Source organism: Procambarus clarkii, unplaced genomic scaffold, assembly GCF_040958095.1.
Source record: "Procambarus clarkii isolate CNS0578487 unplaced genomic scaffold, FALCON_Pclarkii_2.0 HiC_scaffold_1235, whole genome shotgun sequence".
Classification (NCBI taxonomy): Eukaryota; Metazoa; Arthropoda; class Malacostraca; order Decapoda; family Cambaridae; genus Procambarus; species Procambarus clarkii.
Genome location: NW_027190264.1, coordinates 6,273 through 15,000, shown reverse-complemented (window position 1 = coordinate 15,000; position 8,728 = coordinate 6,273).

The window sequence follows — 8,728 nt, the reverse complement described above, 5'->3', positions numbered from 1 at the left end:
AGGCTTCTGTGCTGGCTAGGGTTCGAGTCTCCTGGTGGGAAAGTGTTCTAAAGTTGTATACTTCACTCTCGTGTTTAGGAGAGTTGTGCCTTAAGCATAGACACTGTGTCTTCCCATATTAACAGGGACTAGATGAAATAAACGTATAAATGACCCCTCACTTGCTCTAGTGCTCTTGGGAGGTGGTGATCTTTGGTGTATTTAAATACTCCGAAATTACCATCTCTTTTAAGGGTCTGAGCAGGTGGTGGAGCGGGTTAAGGCGTACCTGTTATGCCAGTTGCTGGAAGGCTTCTGTGCTGGCTAGGGTTCAAGTCTCCTGGTGGGAAAGTGTTCTAAAGTTGTATACTTCACTCTCGTGTTTAGGAGAGTTGTGCCTTAAGCATAGACACTGTGTCTTCCCATATTAACAGGGACTTGATGAAATAAACGTATAAATGACCCCTCACTTGCTCTAGTGCTCTTGGGAGGTGGTGATCTTTGGTGTATTTAAATACTCCGAAATTACCATCTCTTTTAAGGGTCTGAGAAGGTGGTGGAGCGGGTTAAGGCGTGCCTGTTATGCCAGTTGCTGGAAGGCTTTTGTGCTGGCTAGGGTTCGAGTCTCCTGGTGGGAAAGTGTTCTAAAGTTGTATACTTCACTCTCGTGTTTAGGAGAGTTGTGCCTTAAGCATAGACACTGTGTCTTCCCATATTAACAGGGACTTGATGAAATAAACGTATAAATGACCCCTCACTTGCTCTAGTGCTCTTGGAAGGTGGTGATCTTTGGTGTATTTAAATACTCCGAAATTACCATCTCTTTTAAGGGTCTGAGCAGGTGGTGGAGCGGGTTAAGGCGTACCTGTTATGCCAGTTGCTGGAAGGCTTCTGTGCTGGCTAGGGTTCGAGTCTCCTGGTGGGAAAGTGTTATAAAGTTGTATACTTCACTCTCGTGTTTAGGAGAGTTGTGCCTTAAGCATAGACACTGTGTCTTCCCATATTAACAGGAACTTGATGAAATAAACGTATAAATGACCCCTCACTTGCTCTAGTGCTCTTGGGAGGTGGTGATCTTTGGTGTATTTAAATACTCCGAAATTACCATCTCTTTTAAGGGTCTGAGCAGGTGGTGGAGCGGGTTAAGGCGTACCTGTAATGCCAGTTGCTGGAAGGCTTCTGTGCTGGCTAGGGTTCGAGTCTCCTGGTGGGAAAGTGTTCTAAAGTTGTATACTTCACTCTCGTGTTTAGGAGAGTTGTGCCTTAAGCATAGACACTGTGTCTTCCCATATTAACAGGGACTTGATGAAATAAACGTATAAATGACCCCTCACTTGCTCTAGTGCTCTTGGGAGTTGGTGATCTTTGGTGTATTTAAATACTCCGAAATTACCATATCTTTTAAGGGTCTGAGCAGGTGGTGGAGCGGGTTAAGGCGTACCTGTTATGCCAGTTGCTGGAAGGCTTCTGTGCTGGCTAGGGTTCGAGTCTCCTGGTGGGAAAGTGTTCTAAAGTTGTATACTTCACTCTCGTGTTTAGGAGAGTTGTGCCTTAAGCATAGACACTGTGTCTTCCCATATTAACAGGGACTTGATGAAATAAACGTATAAATGACCCCTCACTTGCTCTAGTGCTCTTGGGAGTTGGTGATCTTTGGTGTATTTAAATACTCCGAAATTACCATCTCTTTTAAGGGTCTGAGCAGGTGGTGGAGCAGGTTAAGGCATACCTGTTATGCCAGTTGCTGGAAGGCTTCTGTGCTGGCTAGGGTTCGAGTCTCCTGGTGGGAAAGTGTTCTAAAGTTGTATACTTCACTCTCGTGTTTAGGAGAGTTGTGCCTTAAGCATAGACACTGTGTCTTCCCATATTAACAGGGACTTGATGAAATAAACGTATAAATGACCCCTCACTTGCTCGAGTGCTCTTGTGAGGTGGTGATCTTTGGTGTATTTAAATACTCTGAAATTACCATCTCTTTTAAGGGTCTGAGCAGGTGGTGGAGCGGGTTAAGGCGTACCTGTTATGCCAGTTGCTGGAAGGCTTCTGTGCTGGCTAGGGTTCGAGTCTCCTGGTGGGAAAGTGTTCTAAAGTTGTATACTTCACTCTCGTGTTTAGGAGAGTTGTGCCTTAAGCATAGACACTGTGTCTTCCCATATTAACAGGGACTTGATGAAATAAACGTATAAATGACCCCTCACTTGCTCTAGTGCTCTTGGGAGGTGGTGATCTTTGGTGTATTTAAATACTCCGAAATTACCATATCTTTTAAGGGTCTGAGCAGGTGGTGGAGCGGGTTAAGGCGTACCTGTTATGCCAGTTGCTGGAAGGCTTCTGTGCTGGCTAGGGTTCGAGTCTCCTGGTGGGAAAGTGTTCTAAAGTTGTATACTTCACTCTCGTGTTTAGGAGAGTTGTGCCTTAAGCATAGACACTGTGTCTTCCCATATTACCAGGGACTTGATGAAATAAACGTATAAATGACCCCTCACTTGCTCTAGTGCTCTTGGGAGGTGGTGATCTTTGGTGTATTTAAATACTCCGAAATTACCATCTCTTTAAAGGGACTGAGCAGGTTGTGGAGCGGGTTAAGGCGTACCTGTTATGCCAGTTGCTGGAAGGCTTCTGTGCTGGCTAGGGTTCGAGTCTCCTGGTGGGAAAGTGTTCTAAAGTTGTATACTTCACTCTCGTGTTTAGGAGAGTTGTGCCTTAAGCATAGACACTGTGTCTTCCCATATTAACAGGGACTTGATGAAATAAACGTATAAATGACCCCTCACTTGCTCTAGTGCTCTTGGGAGGTGGTGATCTTTGGTGTATTTAAATACTCCGAAATTACCATCTCTTTTAAGGGTCTGAGCAGGTGGTGGAGCGGGTTAAGGCGTACCTGTTATGCCAGTTGCTGGAAGGCTTCTGTGCTGGCTAGGGTTCGAGTCTCCTGGTGGGAAAGTGTTCTAAAGTTGTATACTTCACTCTCGTGTTTAGGAGAGTTGTGCCTTAAGCATAGACACTGTGTCTTCCCATATTAACAGGGACTTGATGAAATAAACGTATAAATGACCCCTCACTTGCTCTAGTGCTCTTGGGAGGTGGTGATCTTTGGTGTATTTAAATACTCCGAAATTACCTATCTCTTTTAAGGGTCTGAGCAGGTGGTGGAGCGGGTTAAGGCGTACCTGTTATGCCAGTTGCTGGAAGGCTTCTGTGCTGGCTAGGGTTCGAGTCTCCTGGTGGGAAAGTGTTCTAAAGTTGTATACTTCACTCTCGTGTTTAGGAGAGTTGTGCCTTAAGCATAGACACTGTGTCTTCCCATATTAACAGGGACTTGATGAAATAAACGTATAAATGACCCCTCACTTGCTCTAGTGCTCTTGGGAGGTGGTGATCTTTGGTGTATTTAAATACTCTGAAATTACCATCTCTTTTAAGGGTCTGAGCAGGTGGTGGAGCGGGTTAAGGCGTACCTGTTATGCCAGTTGCTGGAAGGCTTCTGTGCTGGCTAGGGTTCGAGTCTCCTGGTGGGAAAGTGTTCTAAAGTTGTATACTTCACTCTCGTGTTTAGGAGAGTTGTGCCTTAAGCATAGACACTGTGTCTTCCCATATTAACAGGGACTAGATGAAATAAACGTATAAATGACCCCTCACTTGCTCTAGTGCTCTTGGGAGGTGGTGATCTTTGGTGTATTTAAATACTCCGAAATTACCATCTCTTTTAAGGGTCTGAGCAGGTGGTGGAGCGGGTTAAGGCGTACCTGTTATGCCAGTTGCTGGAAGGCTTCTGTGCTGGCTAGGGTTCGAAGTCTCCTGGTGGGAAAGTGTTCTAAAGTTGTATACTTCACTCTCGTGTTTAGGAGAGTTGTGCCTTAAGCATAGACACTGTGTCTTCCCATATTAACAGGGACTTGATGAAATAAACGTATAAATGACCCCTCACTTGCTCTAGTGCTCTTGGAAGGTGGTGATCTTTGGTGTATTTAAATACTCCGAAATTACCATCTCTTTTAAGGGTCTGAGCAGGTGGTGGAGCGGGTTAAGGCGTACCTGTTATGCCAGTTGCTGGAAGGCTTCTGTGCTGGCTAGGGTTCGAGTCTCCTGGTGGGAAAGTGTTATAAAGTTGTATACTTCACTCTCGTGTTTAGGAGAGTTGTGCCTTAAGCATAGACACTGTGTCTTCCCATATTAACAGGAACTTGATGAAATAAACGTATAAATGACCCCTCACTTGCTCTAGTGCTCGTGGGAGGTGGTGATCTTTGGTGTATTTAAATACTCCGAAATTACCATCTCTTTTAAGGGTCTGAGCAGGTGGTGGAGCGGGTTAAGGCGTACCTGTAATGCCAGTTGCTGGAAGGCTTCTGTGCTGGCTAGGGTTCGAGTCTCCTGGTGGGAAAGTGTTCTAAAGTTGTATACTTCACTCTCGTGTTTAGGAGAGTTGTGCCTTAAGCATAGACACTGTGTCTTCCCATATTAACAGGGACTTGATGAAATAAACGTATAAATGACCCCTCACTTGCTCTAGTGCTCTTGGGAGTTGGTGATCTTTGGTGTATTTAAATACTCCGAAATTACCATATCTTTTAAGGGTCTGAGCAGGTGGTGGAGCGGGTTAAGGCGTACCTGTTATGCCAGTTGCTGGAAGGCTTCTGTGCTGGCTAGGGTTCGAGTCTCCTGGTGGGAAAGTGTTCTAAAGTTGTATACTTCACTCTCGTGTTTAGGAGAGTTGTGCCTTAAGCATAGACACTGTGTCTTCCCATATTAACAGGGACTTGATGAAATAAACGTATAAATGACCCCTCACTTGCTCTAGTGCTCTTGGGAGTTGGTGATCTTTGGTGTATTTAAATACTCCGAAATTACCATCTCTTTTAAGGGTCTGAGCAGGTGGTGGAGCAGGTTAAGGCATACCTGTTATGCCAGTTGCTGGAAGGCTTCTGTGCTGGCTAGGGTTCGAGTCTCCTGGTGGGAAAGTGTTCTAAAGTTGTATACTTCACTCTCGTGTTTAGGAGAGTTGTGCCTTAAGCATAGACACTGTGTCTTCCCATATTAACAGGGACTTGATGAAATAAACGTATAAATGACCCCTCACTTGCTCGAGTGCTCTTGTGAGGTGGTGATCTTTGGTGTATTTAAATACTCTGAAATTACCATCTCTTTTAAGGGTCTGAGCAGGTGGTGGAGCGGGTTAAGGCGTACCTGTTATGCCAGTTGCTGGAAGGCTTCTGTGCTGGCTAGGGTTCGAGTCTCCTGGTGGGAAAGTGTTCTAAAGTTGTATACTTCACTCTCGTGTTTAGGAGAGTTGTGCCTTAAGCATAGACACTGTGTCTTCCCATATTAACAGGGACTTGATGAAATAAACGTATAAATGACCCCTCACTTGCTCTAGTGCTCTTGGGAGGTGGTGATCTTTGGTGTATTTAAATACTCCGAAATTACCATATCTTTTAAGGGTCTGAGCAGGTGGTGGAGCGGGTTAAGGCGTACCTGTTATGCCAGTTGCTGGAAGGCTTCTGTGCTGGCTAGGGTTCGAGTCTCCTGGTGGGAAAGTGTTCTAAAGTTGTATACTTCACTCTCGTGTTTAGGAGAGTTGTGCCTTAAGCATAGACACTGTGTCTTCCCATATTACCAGGGACTTGATGAAATAAACGTATAAATGACCCCTCACTTGCTCTAGTGCTCTTGGGAGGTGGTGATCTTTGGTGTATTTAAATACTCCGAAATTACCATCTCTTTAAAGGGACTGAGCAGGTTGTGGAGCGGGTTAAGGCGTACCTGTTATGCCAGTTGCTGGAAGGCTTCTGTGCTGGCTAGGGTTCGAGTCTCCTGGTGGGAAAGTGTTCTAAAGTTGTATACTTCACTCTCGTGTTTAGGAGAGTTGTGCCTTAAGCATAGACACTGTGTCTTCCCATATTAACAGGGACTTGATGAAATAAACGTATAAATGACCCCTCACTTGCTCTAGTGCTCTTGGGAGGTGGTGATCTTTGGTGTATTTAAATACTCCGAAATTACCATCTCTTTTAAGGGTCTGAGCAGGTGGTGGAGCGGGTTAAGGCGTACCTGTTATGCCAGTTGCTGGAAGGCTTCTGTGCTGGCTAGGGTTCGAGTCTCCTGGTGGGAAAGTGTTCTAAAGTTGTATACTTCACTCTCGTGTTTAGGAGAGTTGTGCCTTAAGCATAGACACTGTGTCTTCCCATATTAACAGGGACTTGATGAAATAAACGTATAAATGACCCCTCACTTGCTCTAGTGCTCTTGGGAGGTGGTGATCTTTGGTGTATTTAAATACTCCGAAATTACCATCTCTTTTAAGGGTCTGAGCAGGTGGTGGAGCGGGTTAAGGCGTACCTGTTATGCCAGTTGCTGGAAGGCTTCTGTGCTGGCTAGGGTTCGAGTCTCCTGGTGGGAAAGTGTTCTAAAGTTGTATACTTCACTCTCGTGTTTAGGAGAGTTGTGCCTTAAGCATAGACACTGTGTCTTCCCATATTAACAGGGACTTGATGAAATAAACGTATAAATGACCCCTCACTTGCTCTAGTGCTCTTGGGAGGTGGTGATCTTTGGTGTATTTAAATACTCCGAAATTACCATCTCTTTTAAGGGTCTGAGCAGGTGGTGGAGCGGGTTAAGGCGTACCTGTTATGCCAGTTGCTGGAAGGCTTCTGTGCTGGCTAGGGTTCGAGTCTCCAGGTGGGAAAGTGTTCTAAAGTTGTATACTTCACTCTCGTGTTTAGGAGAGTTGTGCCTTAAGCATAGACACTGTGTCTTCCCATATTAACAGGGACTTGATGAAATAAACGTATAAATGACCCCTCACTTGCTCTAGTGCTCTTGGGAGTTGGTGATCTTTGGTGTATTTAAATACTCTGAAATTACCATCTCTTTTAAGGGTCTGAGCAGGTGGTGGAGCGGGTTAAGGCGTACCTGTTATGCCAGTTGCTGGAAGGCTTCTGTGCTGGCTAGGGTTCGAGTCTCCTGGTGGGAAAGTGTTCTAAAGTTGTATACTTCACTCTCGTGTTTAGGAGAGTTGTGCCTTAAGCATAGACACTGTGTCTTCCCATATTAACAGGGACTAGATGAAATAAACGTATAAATGACCCCTCACTTGCTCTAGTGCTCTTGGGAGGTGGTGATCTTTGGTGTATTTAAATACTCCGAAATTACCATCTCTTTTAAGGGTCTGAGCAGGTGGTGGAGCGGGTTAAGGCGTACCTGTTATGCCAGTTGCTGGAAGGCTTCTGTGCTGGCTAGGGTTCAAGTCTTCTGGTGGGAAAGTGTTCTAAAGTTGTATACTTCACTCTCGTGTTTAGGAGAGTTGTGCCTTAAGCATAGACACTGTGTCTTCCCATATTAACAGGGACTTGATGAAATAAACGTATAAATGACCCCTCACTTGCTCTAGTGCTCTTGGGAGGTGGTGATCTTTGGTGTATTTAAATACTCCGAAATTACCATCTCTTTTAAGGGTCTGTGCAGGTGGTGGAGCGGGTTAAGGCGTGCCTGTTATGCCAGTTGCTGGAAGGCTTCTGTGCTGGCTAGGGTTCGAGTCTCCTGGTGGGAAAGTGTTCTAAAGTTGTATACTTCACTCTCGTGTTTAGGAGAGTTGTGCCTTAAGCATAGACACTGTGTCTTCCCATATTAACAGGGACTTGATGAAATAAACGTATAAATGACCCCTCACTTGCTCTAGTGCTCTTGGAAGGTGGTGATCTTTGGTGTATTTAAATACTCCGAAATTACCATCTCTTTTAAGGGTCTGAGCAGGTGGTGGAGCGGGTTAAGGCGTACCTGTTATGCCAGTTGCTGGAAGGCTTCTGTGCTGGCTAGGGTTCGAGTCTCCTGGTGGGAAAGTGTTATAAAGTTGTATACTTCACTCTCGTGTTTAGGAGAGTTGTGCCTTAAGCATAGACACTGTGTCTTCCCATATTAACAGGAACTTGATGAAATAAACGTATAAATGACCCCTCACTTGCTCTAGTGCTCTTGGGAGGTGGTGATCTTTGGTGTATTTAAATACTCCGAAATTACCATCTCTTTTAAGGGTCTGAGCAGGTGGTGGAGCGGGTTAAGGCGTACCTGTAATGCCAGTTGCTGGAAGGCTTCTGTGCTGGCTAGGGTTCGAGTCTCCTGGTGGGAAAGTGTTCTAAAGTTGTATACTTCACTCTCGTGTTTAGGAGAGTTGTGCCTTAAGCATAGACACTGTGTCTTCCCATATTAACAGGGACTTGATGAAATAAACGTATAAATGACCCCTCACTTGCTCTAGTGCTCTTGGGAGTTGGTGATCTTTGGTGTATTTAAATACTCCGAAATTACCATCTCTTTTAAGGGTCTGAGCAGGTGGTGGAGCGGGTTAAGGCATACCTGTTATGCCAGTTGCTGGAAGGCTTCTGTGCTGGCTAGGGTTCGAGTCTCCTGGTGGGAAAGTGTTCTAAAGTTGTATACTTCACTCTCGTGTTTAGGAGAGTTGTGCCTTAAGCATAGACACTGTGTCTTCCCATATTAACAGGGACTTGATGAAATAAACGTATAAATGACCCCTCACTTGCTCGAGTGCTCTTGTGAGGTGGTGATCTTTGGTGTATTTAAATACTCTGAAATTACCATCTCTTTTAAGGGTCTGAGCAGGTGGTGGAGCGGGTTAAGGCGTACCTGTTATGCCAGTTGCTGGAAGGCTTCTGTGCTGGCTAGGGTTCGAGTCTCCTGGTGGGAAAGTGTTCTAAAGTTGTATACTTCACTCTCGTGTTTAGGAGAGTTG